Below are 14,576 nucleotides of genomic sequence, written 5' to 3'. Positions count from 1 at the left end.
TTTACACTAAAGCACCTGGGGTCCTATTGGCATAAGTAGCTAGTGATGTTTGGGAGATGTCAGGGAGGCTGGGGTCTTAGGCAAGGCCATATGGATGCTCTTCTGGAGGACTAGACACATAGATGTGATTAGGAATGAGTAAGAAGCCACTCTAGGAATTCCAGGAAGTAGAACAACACGTCACTTGGGGAATGGCAGGGAAAGCACACTCGAAAGGGGTGATGTTGGGAAGGGCTGCCCAGAAGGAGGAAGGTGGTCCGGTTGAGAGCAGATCAGAACCACAAGATTAGGAGTGGAGCAGTAAGGCTAAGGACAGCAGATGAGCTACATGAGGCAAGAGCTATGTTTGGTCAACTGACTGCATGTGGAATGTCAAAGTAAGAAGCTAAAGATTTCTCAGAGCAGATCCTCAAGAGTATCTGGAAGATATATTACCTAGTCTGGAAGGGATGGAGGAAATGAAAGATAAATTGTTAAAGCTTTGTAATGTTCAGGGTCAGTTGATAGTTGTACACCCATTTCAGACAGTGCATCAAAGATGATTGATTTCCTGGGAAAATTTGTGTCTTGGAGGGAAAAGGGTTCCTAATTAGCATCTGCTTCACTTAGACCATGTAAATGGCAAACACCATTCAGGCGATGTCATAGGTCCTATATTGTTTGAAAAGCTGTCTACATTAATCAAATTAATTGTGTAGCGCTAGCCTTTGGATTCTTAGATGATTTTTTTTAACACACGTACAAAGTGTTTCTACTGGTACTTTAGAAAGTCTATTTTTTTTTTTGAATAGCTGTGTCTATTGACTTTTTCTTTCAAAATGCTGTGTTTAGAACAATCACTGATGTCTTGTAATAAATTGCTTCCAATTTCATTCTCGTCTTAGGCAATGTGATCCAGATCAGTGGTTTTAAAAACCATTTGTTTGCCAACAATTCCTAAATTTCTATCTCCAGCTCTAACCTCTTCCCTTAACTCTAGGCTCCTATACCCACTGCCTTTTCTACATCTCTACTTAGAGGTCTAAGAGACACTTCAATCTAACAGGACCAAACTGAACTCTTGCTTCTCTCTGTTTCCCTGCCTTCAACCTTCTTCTTCCTCTTTCTTTCTCTCAATTGAGAATACCAGCATACACTTGGTTGTTCAGTTTAAAATTTAACAAAGTCTTCCCTGGTTCACTTTCTTTTGTCCTTGATGTCGATGCCAGTTGTAAGTTGGGTCTTGTTTATAAAGCTCTATGAACCTGCCTACTTTTCTCCATCTCCTTGGCTGGACTCTGGACTGTCTTCCCTTCTAACATTGAATGCATTATCCACAAGGTAGGCAGAGTAACCTTTCAAAAATTCAAATTGAAGCATCTTTGGACATCTTTCTCATACTTAGAACTGGAAACTATGTAATCCTATGTCCATTTATCTCTCTGGTTTCAACGGATCACTTTCCCTTCTCACATGATAGCACAGCCACACTGGATTGCTTTATGCTCCTTGAAGAGCTCAAGTTTAACTGTGCTTTGTGGACTTTCATGTTTATCAAGCTTGACCTTCTCCTTCTACAGCATCAGATGTCTGGACCCTTTTAGTTCTCTAGTTTCTATTTTAAATATCATTTCTTCAGTTTAGCCTTAAACTAAATAGTCAGAGTCCACCCAGGAAAATTAAACCACTCCTAAGTATTTAAAATAAGAAATTTAACACACAGTATTGGTTACCTATGTGGTGGAAATGCTGAGAAGCCAAATAGGAGATAGTAAAACAACCCAGAGATTAGCAACAACAGAAAGCCACAATCAACCTTTGGCAGGAGGGACAAAAAGAGAAGGTAGGTTTACTGAAGTCCAGGACCACAGCAGAAGCTAGAACCACATCAGACATGACAGGTGAAATCCAGGGAGGACATATAGCCTCTGCTGGAGACACTACCCAAAGCGGGGGGGTGGGGGTAGGGGGTGGGGGATGCACTGATTTCTCCCTTTTTCCAGCACTCCAGTCTCATGTCAGTGATTTCATTGGTTAAACCCAGCCGTAAGTTAGCTAAGGTAAAAGCCTGTGGATTGTGACCTGCTAAGGTCACAATATACCACTGTGGTATAGAACAGAGCAGGACACTGAGAAGAAATTAATCTGAATGGAATCAGATCGAGGACAGGCATATTACCCAACTCAAAGTGGTCCTCCTCGCCCAGACAAGTCCTAGCCCATCCTTCTGTTCTCACCATGGCACATTACCACATAGTTGCTTATCTGTTTACTTTTTATTGTCTCTCTCTAGGTCATGTCCAACATAGCATCTGGCATATTTTATGGGCTCAATAAATGATTGTCAAATGAATATAAAGGGGAAACGATTATCTCTATGAGATCATAGTAAAAAAGATACATAAAGGATTACTTTAATGATTTTCGAAGTTTGTGCACAGTGTAACTAGGACTCAAAGCTGGGTTATTCATTAAGTTAGTGGTAGGTCCACATTTCTTATGGATTCTCTACCTGGGGGGGAGGGCAGTGTATCTACTGTTATACTTTACTGAAGAGATGATTATGTACCTTTCAAAATCAATACCTGTTGATTCAGTCTTAAGAGTTTCGTTTTTGTTTCCTTAGCCATTCTTCTTTAAGGAAAACTTTACTGAAATAGCTATAACATGTTTTTAAAATATTATAGAATGCTTTTGTTTACAGGTGAATGTTTCTAGAATCAAGAAATGCTAAGAAAGACTTAAATATCTAAGAATTACAAAGTGCCTCTTTCAAGTCACCAATTTCCCCAATTAGTAATAAATCTGTTGTATCCATGCTGTTTATAACACCTTTAGCATGAAGATCTCAGAGCACTGTAGACACAGTTTAGCATTGCCTTTCTGTTTTTAGTTGAGAAACATAAGATTTAAGGATACCAAGAAGTTCCTTTCAGAATTATAGCATCAGAGGACCAAAAGAACCTTAACAAGATAATCAAATCCACTCCCTTTGCTGCCAAGGCATGCATTGAATTATTGAGCTAAAACAGATTACATCTAAATCCACATTTGTTAAAGGGCTCTCGGGGAAGAAGATTGTAATGACCCCATTCTAATAGCATTTGCTGTTCATAAATGTTTCCTGATATTTATTCTTTATCCCTCACGCTACAGTTTAAGCTTATTTGATCTCACTCCTTCCTCACCTCCCAATTTTGCATTGCTTTTTAATGTTTTCAAATACAAAACTCTCATCTCTATAACAGAATCATCAATAAGAATTACATTGCTTTACGTTGTTTCAGTTCACACTGGAGTCTAGGTTCAGGGATGTGTCAACTAGCTGATGGACTAGTTGATGGGTCTTTTGTAAATTTAGAAGTTTTGTAAAGGTGTAGCAGCAAAAACACTTAAGAATATCAGATTTCATTCACTTTAAATAGCAGTTTTGTCAATTGCATCAGGCGCTAAAAGACAGATTCTATTATTTCTCAATTCTCAGTAAAAATTTGTCCCCAACAGAAAGGTTAAAACTGAATGGTAATGTAGTACTCTCTCAGGCTTGGTATACTGACACATAGAAATAAAGATGCAGGGGCTCCTGGGTGGCTCAGTTGGTTAAGCAGCTGCTTTCAGCTCAGGTCATGATTCCAGGGTCCTGGGATCAAGCCCCGCATCCAGCTCCCTGAGCAGTGGGAAGCCTGCTTCTCCCTCTCCAGCTCCCTCACGCTTGTGTTCCCTCTCTGACTATCTCTCTCTGTTCAATAAATAAATTAAAAAAAGAGAAATATGCATAGAAATACTCAAATACCTAGTTAAATGACAATGATAAAGATTGTAATTTTGGAATCTATTTTAAGTGGAGAAACTTAATGAGTGATATACCATGCAATCTACATGATATTGGGGCAAGAGAGATTTAATAATAAGCATAAGAATAGTACAAAGCAGCAGCAACTGACCTTTATGGGGTGCCTGTTGTGTGCCAGACAGTCTTCTAAATCCCTTTACATGTATTAGTGAATCATCACAATCACTCTATGGGTTGCACTATTATTATCCTAATCTAAAAAAAGGAAAGCTGATGTATAGAAATGTTAAATGTCCAAGAGTATGCAGTTGGTTGCTGACGTTCAAATCCAAGAACCTATGGCTCCTAACCGCTAAACTATAGCTTCTGTGGGTGAGGGGAAGGGAACTTGAATAGGAAGTGTCCAGGAAATGGCATATGATGGTTCTGGTTTCAGTTCTCACTACAAGAAGAAGTGACTGTTGCTTGCCGCAGCAGACAGAAGACCACTGTTCTCCCAGAGGAAACACAGCTGCCAGAGAGAAGGCACACACAGACACAGGATCTGGTGCAGCAAAGCCATGGTCAGAATTTGAGGAACCTATTGGAGGGAAGCAGAACTTTCTGAAGAACTCAATCAATAAAGATGAATAAAGGGATACTTAGAGCTAACTGCTGCATGGGTAGTGACCTAGACTTAGAAATAAGGACTTGAAAGCAAGAGATGGACATTCGAGGCCAAACAAGGATCATGTTGTACAGATACCTGAAGACACACGGAAGGTCAGGCGGGATCAGATCTGTTTCCATAGGCCCGAGCCACACAGATGAGGTCTTCTGACTAACTGTTTGGTAGAACTCATGGGTGGTCTTCTACGGGTCATTGTTTATAATTAGAAAATTGAAGTGCATAAAATTTCTATATGAGAATGTAAGTCGTGACTGTAAATCTCAGTAAATCCTTTCACCATACTACAAAAATTCCCAGTCAAAAGAGTCCTTCTATATATTGCCAAAAATGAGTTCCTAGATGGAAGAGTGGAGTGAACACCCACCTGACTCCAGAATTCTTTCAGTGTTGACGAAGTTTAGGTGCTACATGCTATGGATACAGGGTATATATGTCAGCATCACCACCTGGTGTTACATTGAAAATGCAAGTTTCCATAATTTTTCTAGCTATTAAATAAGTGCACAAATACATGCACATATATTGCTATCCACACACTCACATCCATTCCTCTAATGCATTGCCTTCTCCCACTCCAGTCTCCTAAACTGACTGTCAAAATCTTCCCATGATATTGCCCCACCATACTGAATGGATATATTTTTAAAATTTTCTATTGTTTTCTACAGACACAAAATCATCCCATGTCCCTTCACCACCTCCACCCCAAACTTGTTCTTGCTACTTCTGCCAGTAATGAATTTCCAGCTTCTAGCTTTATCCAAATTCGGTTACTCTTGAAGGCACAAATCAAGTGCTATTTCCTCAGATAATATTTTCTACTGACCCTGATCGTTCTCATCTTTATTCTCCTTTGGTACCTTTTATGAATGCCTCTTTGGTAATCAGTCACATGGTGTCCTGCACATCATTGTGTTTCATTTGTGTATGACTTGTCTGAAAAATCAATCATATACTTCTTGGGCCTAGGACCCCACTTAAACTTCTTGCCCTTGCACAACTCTTAGGACAATGGCAGGCATATAGCTGATTCTCAATGCACAATTGTTTGCAATAAAATGAATTGAAAGCACTTAATTGTTTTACTTCAGAATTACTGACGTCAATAAGTAAATTATTTTTGAAGGACTTCTATCTTCTTTGGATTCCAGAAGGACCTGTGGGACACACTCACTGTCAGAAAGAGTCAGAGCTCCCTTTAAATCCATTGTATATTCAATGAGATAGACTGAGTATATCCTCTTCTCTCCATGTTTTTTAAAAAAGATTTATGTATTTATTTTAGAAAGGGGGCAGAGGGGCAGAGGGAGAGAAAGAATCACAAGCAGACTCCACACTGAGTGCAGAGCCTGACATAGGGCTTGATCTCACAACCCTGAGATCCTGACCTGAGCCAAAACCTAGAGTCGGACATTTAATTGACTGAACTACCCAGGCACCCTTCTCCATGTTCTTTTTAATTTGGGTAATTTATGCCTCTCTAATGTTGGACACAAAAACATTGCATTGAAAGAGAGATGGAGGGGAAAGTTCTATTATTATAGAAGCATGCAATTGTTTGGCACAAACTTATGAGAGTCTTCAAGTTGACTTTCTCAAATGGAGCTGATGCCTTTGTCAGCTTAAGTCCTCTATGTCCAGAAATCGGTACAATTCAGTTTTATTGGCATTGGTATTTGGGCAGGGAGCTATTGAATGGACTATTGAGAAACAATGAACCTAAAATATAAAATTTACCTGATAGGTTAAACTCCATGATCATATACCATAGTGATATGTTTGATATGTTTCAAACATTCTAATCCACCTTGATAAATGTAATACTTGTGGATCCATTAGCTATATGAAGTTACCTAAAAACTTCACATTATTTGTGCTTTCAGTCTTAACCACCTCCTGGAATTCTGACTTTAGCAATACTAGTAATACTGGCAGTTAACACTTAGGAAATGCTTGTTATAGGCCTACAATTATCACAATTAATCCCTCGATAATCCTGTTATAAAGGTATTATTTTTACTCTCTACTAGAGATGAGAAAATTGGGGCTTAGTGAGCTGGAGTTGTCTCACCGGGGACACAGTTAATGGAACCAGGACTCAGTGTTCTTCCGACTTGTTAAGCTCTGCGAGTCTCAACTCTTGCTGTGTTCAGCATCAGCATCACCTGGGAGCTTGTTAGGGATGCACAATGTTAGACCCCACCTAGACCTACTGAGCTCTCATTGGAATTTTAACAATTTCCCAACAGATTCCAAAGCACATTAAAGTTGGAGAAATGTCTGTTCATGTCTTCTGCCCATTTTTAATCGGATTATTTGGGGTTTGTTTGTTTGTGTATGTTGAGTTGTATAAGTTCTTTATATATTTTGGGTACTAACCCTTTACTGGATACGTCGTTTGCAAATATCTTCTCCCATTCAGTAGGTTGGCTTTTAATTTGTTTATAGTTTTCTTTGCTGTGCAGAAGCTCTTTATTTTGATTAACCCACTAGTTTATTTTTGCTTTTGTTTCCCTTGCCTCAGGCGACATATCTAGAAAAATGCTGCTATGCCCAATGTCAGAGAAGTTACTGCCTGTGTTGTTCTTTTCTACGGTTTTTATGGCTTCAGGTCTCACCTTTAGTCCTTAGTCCATTTTGAGTTTATTTTTGTGTATGGTGTAAGAGAGTAGCCCAGTTTCATTTTTTTTGCATGTAGCTACCTGGTTTTCCCGCCACCATGTGTTGAAGGGACTGTCCTTTTCTCATTGCCTATTCTTGCCTCTTTTGTCAAAGGGGGATGAGTGAAATAGGTGAAGGGGATTAAAAGTACACTTATCTTGATGAGCACAGAGTAATATATGGAAGTGTTGAATCATTTTATTGTACACCTGAAACTAATATAACACTGTCCATTAACTATACTGTAATTAAAAATGAAAAAGTTTGAGAAGCACTACTCAAATGCAGCTGGTTATAGCGCTTCCATTCTCCACCCCCTCTCTGCCTGTCTCTATCTTCCTCTCTTATGTGTTGTAAATTTCTCTCTCCAGACTTCAGGGGGTGTCACAGACTAATTTATAAATATATCTTTGGTTTTTCCTTGGATTTTACCATTTCTTTCCTCAGCTTTCAGTATTTTACATAAACCTTTAGGAGATTTGTTCTAACTCTCAGCAAATTTCAGTTGCATTTCTATGGTTGTTTTCCAGTTCTTTTTGGGGTTCTTAAACATGAATAATGCTAAAAGGAGAAAGATGCTAAAAATACTATGTCAAGATAGACATACAGTTTTTCTTTGTGCGGGGAAGGCATAATGACTCCTAAAACCATTTCTCACATACCGAGCACTGTGTTGACTTCCCCACCGCCAGTTTTATTGAGATTTGATTGACATGTAACTGTATTCAAGCATATAACATAATGACTTGATATATGTATATATTGGAAAATGATTAATGAAATAAAATTTAGTTAATATCCATCACCACACATAGTTATAAGTAATTCTTTTCTTTTCTTTTCTTGTGTGTGGTGTGTGTGTGTGGGGGGAGTTCTTTTTTTTAAATTCAGGGACACATACAGACCAGTGTCCATAGGGAGCAATGACTACCATAATCTTGGCTGGAAAATAGGTGCTAGGACATGAGGAAGAATGAGGCAAATGCATATTTTCTGATTCCCTTTCCTGAGCCATAATTATTCACTCACAACCATTCATTCCATATATTCAACTCAATCCAGGAGTCCCTGTGCCACCTGGGCCCACACTACTTGTTAACTCAGGGAGTGACACACCATTCTTTCAGTTACGCAAGCCAAGAATCCAAGACCCTTTCTGCATACCTCTGTTTTCATTAACTCTCTGTCCTTCTGTGTATGATGTCAGTTTCTAGATTTCTCTTGAATGCGTCCACCCTTCCATGACTACAATAATCCAAGTTGCCATCATCTCTTACCTACACTATTGCAGTGGCTTCCCAGGTAGTACCCTCATCTCCTTTTGCTCTTCTCTCCCCACCCTAATTCAAGAAACAAAATAACAATTTTAAGCACAAATCTGATTAGGTTACCCTTCCTTCTGGCTTAAAGTACTCAGTGGTTTCCTTTGACCTTAAGATAAAAACAGAACTCCCTAATTGGTCTTCGAGGACCTGTCTCCTGCCGCTTCGATCCTTGTCCCATCTTGCACAAATGACTCCATTCTTTCTTTATGACAACAACAGTCAACTATCTTGCCTTTCCTCCTGTGCGTCATGCTTCCTCCCTCGCACATGTATTTCTGGCAAAGCCTTCCTCCGTCCTCTACTCGATGAGCATCCTTCAGAAGTCAGCCGCATTTAGGGCTTCTCTTCTCTGACAACTCTATGTCATAACCTTCTACTGTACATTGCCCTTCACTCATTCACTCATTCATTCATCCAACCAATTCAACAAGTATCTAATGAGCAACTCCTCTGTGCCAGGCTCTGTGCCAGGTGCTGGGGATACAACAGGGAATAAAGCAGGTGTGGTTCCCCATCTTGTTGTCCAAAATATAAATCAGGACATAAATCTCTCCTTCCACAGGACTTATTGCAGGCACAACTTCATACTTTCATGATTTTTAATTTATGTCCCTTTCCTATATAGACTGTAAGATCCATTCTAGCAAAGATTTTGCTCCATTGTTTTATTTCTAGTACCCAGCATGCTACCTGGCATATAATAGGTACTCAATAACTATGTATCGATGAAATGAATTTTAGATATTTATACCTAAATACTCACATTAAAATTTACCTGCCACATACAGACTTTTTCAATCTTTTTTTAATAATAATTTTTTATTATGTTATGTTAGTCAACATACAGTACATCCTTAGTTTTTGATGTAATGTTCCATGATTCATTATTTGCGTATAACACCCAGTGCTCCATGCAATATGTGCCCTCCTTAATACCCATCACAGGCCTATCCCAGTCCCCCACCCCTCTCCCCTCTGAAGCCCTCAGTTTATTTCCCAAAGTCCATAGTCTCTCATGGTTCATTCCCCCTTCTGTTTACCGCCCCCTTCATTCTTCCCTTCCTTCTCCTACCTATCTTCCTGCTATTGCTTATGTTCCATAAATGAGTGAAACCATATGATAATTGTCTTTCACAACAACATTTGCAGCAATATGGACGGGATTGGAGGAGATTATGCTAAGTGAAATAAGTCAAGCAGAGAAAGACAATTATGAGACTTTTTAGATCTTAAAATATTTGGTTTCTTCTCAATTTTGTCATTTCATGAATCATAGTTTAATGTCAGTCACAAACATGGATTTTTTATTAATTTCTTCCAAATATTTATTTATTGCTTACTGATCAGTGCCTTCTCATTCCTCTCTCTTATCTCTCCAGATATTAAATGATAACCCCTGTTTTGGTAAGGACTCCTGAAGTATCTGGGAACATTATTTCCTGCATAGTAGTGTCCACTTATTAACCACATTGAGCTTGCTATTTTTAAGCCTTCTTCAGTTTCTGATTCACATCTAAACACTGTGCCCAACCCCACAGTGACTAAAGTTCAAAAACAGATTTTATAATGGCTTTCAAAAATCTAAACGTACTACGCACACGTATTACTCCCTTCCCTTTCTTGAAAAAAAATAGCATTTCTCAATTTGTGTTCAAAGGGTTCCCTGGCCAAATACTACTGGGAAATAATGGCTTAAACCCAGCAAAACAAGCTTCTTGCTGCAGCATTTTTTCAAAGCCCTTAACTTGCTGTTTCACACCGTGAGTCTCCAAGTGTGTATGTGTTGGGGCGGTGGGGTATATTACATATTCATAAGGCCAGTTTTTTCAAACACATTTGATCGGGGGCTCCTTTCTCCAAGACCACTTGTGGAGCTCTTTGGGAAATAATCACTTTTAAACTAGCCTGACTCTAGCTGTAGAATAAAATGTCAATAGTTCACTGTTACTGCTTAAAAATGAACTGTTTTCATTTTCTCCAGAAGTCAACAGACTCCTGAAAATCCATGTGTCCAGTTCAGCTTCAAATGGTTCAAAAGAACATCTGTTATCTGACCATCTAGTGCTGACAACTCTCCTGACCAAGAAAACTACAGCGACCTCTCTGCTCCTAAGGGGTGGGGAGGAGAAGATAGTTGGGACTGAGTTCTTATCATGTGCCAGACCTACTGCAAATGCCAACACACCGTGCCTCTAAATGTGGACATTATTATTCCTGATGAAAAGACAAGGGACGTTCAGGGTCACTGAGCAGTGGGAGATCTGGGAATCAAGGCAAGGGCCCTTCACTTCTAAACCCTGTCTCCCTTTCCCTGGCCATACCATCCTTGATTTACATACACTCTTGGTGGAACTCACTAAAAAATAATGCGAATATTGTACAAAGAAATGACTAAAGTCCTATGGAAACCATCGGAACGGTTTTGCTATTTCCTAAAGATGATATTCCTCTTCCCTACATGAGCTTTTCACCCAGAACCCAGCTTGGAAAGTATGTTCCTAGAGAAATATGTTGCCGGCAAGTCCTCTGCCTCCACCACTCAGCCCTCTTTAAGTAAATTGTGAAATTTCCGTTAATGCAGAAGTAGAACTACTTCTCAGCAGAAATGCATAACTTGTGTTTGTGGTTTATGTTGGTGGCAGATGTGATTTCCTTCATAAAATCTTAGAACTGGAAGGAAGTGAAGAGACTGTCATAAGGTCCCACTCATGCATAACAAGGGCAGTTGAAGCCTGAAAAGAGTTAATGATTTGCCCAGAATCTTATCAGAAATAATAATACAAGTCAATATTAATGATGATGCCAAGAGAGTAACTATTGTGTATTGAGAATCTATCAGATAATATGGCCTTCGTAATAGACTTGCTGCGTATTATATGTTATCTCTATTTTCAAATGGGATGTCTGAAGCTCAACAGGTGAGGCAATTCACACAAAGCCACACAGTTAATAGGTAGCAGATCCTGGGTTCAAATAGTTTGACCCCAAGGTTTAGGCTCTTGACACCATGTCTCTATAGTGTGGGCTCATCAAGATAAGCAAAACTGAAGTGATTCGGTCTAATTTTCCTCAAACCTAAATCAGATATATCCTGATATATAAAGTGAGGGGTATTCCCTTGGCATAATCATGGGGGATGGATTTATGTCAGTGGTGATGTCACAGCCTGAAACCATTTTGGAATTCCTTTCTATGTGGTAACTTGCAGTATGTTTTGTTTTGTTTTTTATTTGTAAAATATTCACATAATTTTTTTTGTTATTGAAATATAGTTGACATAAATGTTATATTAATTTAAGGTATACAACATAGTGATTAAGCAAGTCTGTATATTACACAATGCTTACTACAGTAAGTGCAGCTATCATCCGTCACCATACAATACTAGTACAATATTATTCACTATCTTCCCTAACTGTACTTCTGTAGTATTTTTTTTTTAATTATTTCATTAGTGGGAAAATATTTTTCTTTGAAAGCAGGCTGGATGATAATGGTGATTATCATGTAATGGGACCAGTTTCCTTGAGTGACTTTATTTACAGACTCAGCTCTTATCTAGAGTTAAGCTCGGTCCTTTGATTAAAAGTGGTGTCAGTGAAATCCAATATTCTTTCAAATCTGCATGGAATTTGAGAGAGCTTCTAGACTGAACCTATATGTGCTTTATAAAGTAACTCGAAACAGCTGCATATGAATATACAGCTTCTTTATTATTCTTTATTTCAAGTGAGTATGAGATTATGATGATAGTTATAAGTATTTAATTATTTTCGTGGTGTAACTAGTTCCTTATTTTGAAATGTTACCTATCATTTCATTAAAGGCTCCGCTATATCACACTTGGTCCAAGACAAAGCCCTCCCAAAAGGAATCTCTGAACCATTATAACATTTGCTATAGGCTCCAATTTCTTAGACTCTAATCAAGTACTACACAATTTTTATTTTACCTTTCATGATGTCTGTCTTATAAAGATTTTAATATTTTTAAGAAAATAAGAAAACAAATTTAAAGGTCCTCGGCATCCTTTTTTGTTTTGCTTAGCCCTGTGGTGGATGCATTATAAAATGAATGCTTTTGAGATGCAAATCTTCCCTCAATCACTTCCTCATTTTTGTATATCTGCTGTCTATGAGTACAAACTGAGTTCCTAGAAAATTGTCAGTATTCAATATCTTCTTCCCTTTGATGTTACTCACTCTGATCTTTATTTTCCATGAAAAGTTCCATTTACCAACATTTCTTCAACTGCATTGACCATAATTATATTCAGTTGTTGATTCAAGTGCAAAGTTGAGTTGTTTTCAAGTGTTTTAAGTCAATGTAGGCAACTTTCATCACTAATTCAGGCTCAATCTCCTATAGAAAGTTTGGATATTCGGACCTAGAAAAGTTTTCTGGGATAAATAAAATTTCAGTTTTACTGGGTTAAGAGGTAAGTCTTTCTTGAATTTATGGCCTAAGAATTGTCTGCCACAAACATCTATTGTTGCTGTTTGATAAGACTGAGGTCAAGCCAAAGTTATTTATTGAAGAGTGTTTATACAACATCTACTCTCTGTCCAGCTCATGCAGATTTCCTACTTTCAGCACTGGGAGGTTGGCTCGTAGCTATAATTCTATTCTGAGACAGCCTCAGAACAAAATGAGGCAGTATGGATCAGCACCCTAAATTCTTTAAAATCCATCCACTCCAGGCCAAGGAAGACAGTGGTGAGTGAGAAGTAGATTTTTCTGCCAGTGGATAAGCCTCATCCCTGGAAAGGAGACGTTCTTGGTCTCAGAAGGACTGGCGAAAAATGCAGAGGGTGCCTTTCTACTTTTTCCATCATAGAGGAAGAATGAATTGAGAGGCTTACGAAACCACAAAGGATAAAATATTGCTGGCCAATGGAACTAGGCACATTTGGAAATCAGGAAGTTGGCCTGCTCCAGAAGTGGTGTCAGCGAATGGAGCTCCAGCATTGGAGGTCCCTTGGGAGAGGAGGGTAGTCTTTAATGCTTACTAATGAGAATCTTCAGAAGAGTTAGTCCATGGGGATAGACTAGAAAGGTGGGGTGATAAACTATGGTAGGGCTTGAGATGTCCATCTGTAATGGAGCTCAGTTTTTAAAAACCTGATAATTTTATATTCTTCCTGGTTCACAGTAACAAATGGCATGAACATTCACAAAGCATATCAAGTAGGGAATTCCAAAATCCTACACAGCTTTATCAAAGCAGTCTCATTATCTTGTGAATTTGACAGAGAATACCCATACGGCAAAGAAACTTGTATTGCTTTGCATCAAGCAAAATTGAGGTAATATTCTCAAGAAGGAAAACAATCTGAACTAAATGGTAAGACCTAGTAGATGACTCATTTTAATAAGCCAGAACATGACATCAGAACTCTTCCTAGGAGTTCGGTTGGTCAAAAGAAGTGATTTCCTATAAAGTACTCTTAAAATACAGATTTCTGTTCCTTATCACCACATCACCGCCACCAACAATCCCATCCTCCACCTACTCCTATCCCTAAAGATTCTGATTCAGTCCCTCGGTGCTTAGGAATCTTATTTTCAACAAATATTTAAACACCCATGTTTGGGAACCTCGGGTCAAGGAAACCAACAAATTAGGATAATTTCAGCCATTGGTTTTCCATTCTGACTGCATATTGAATCATTTGGGGAGCTTTTAAAAATACCAGTGTTGGGGTGGGGAGTTTCTCTCCCAGAGATTCTGACTGTTGACCTTCCTTAGGGTATTGCTTGGCTAGAGTAGCGGCAGGAGTGGGAGAGTCTGTGACACACAGCTCTATTCCCCAAATGTTTGAATTTCTTTTGCAAATTACTATATTTTTTTTAAAGAGTGCACCTGCCAAAAGATAGAGATCATGAGGAGAACTCTTCAGAATAGATGGAAGATCCCCTAAACCCAAAAGAATAACACTGAGCAAAGATTCTCAGTTGTCCTAAGAGAAAAGGCAGTAGGAAACTTCTGGAAGCTGCAGTAAATTTTATCTGAAGCCATTCTGTTGCTCCCAGACAGTCTCTGCATTTTGACTCATTTCACTGAAATCCATTATGTTGCCATATAGACTATCCAGATACTACAATCCCAACTAAATCTGAGTTTAAATTTAATGTGCCATTTTGTTCT

General features: G+C 38.7%; 1 long non-coding RNA gene across 1 annotated transcript in view; it reads left to right on the top strand.

Moving 5' to 3' along the window:
• The window catches only part of LOC105235545, a 204,137-nt gene extending 192,304 nt beyond the window's left edge, over positions 1–11,833 (top strand). The window contains exon 9 of the long non-coding RNA XR_004624306.1: positions 10,410–11,833. This is a non-coding gene — a long non-coding RNA (uncharacterized LOC105235545). The remainder of the gene's footprint in view (positions 1–10,409) is intronic.
• The last annotated feature ends 2,743 nt before the right edge of the window (positions 11,834–14,576 follow it).

The sequence above is a fragment of the Ailuropoda melanoleuca genome, chromosome 3, assembly GCF_002007445.2.
Source record: "Ailuropoda melanoleuca isolate Jingjing chromosome 3, ASM200744v2, whole genome shotgun sequence".
Lineage (NCBI taxonomy): Eukaryota > Metazoa > Chordata > Mammalia > Carnivora > Ursidae > Ailuropoda > Ailuropoda melanoleuca.
The sequence above is the reverse complement of the archived record's forward strand: the minus strand, read 5'-3'. Positions and strand labels throughout refer to the sequence as shown.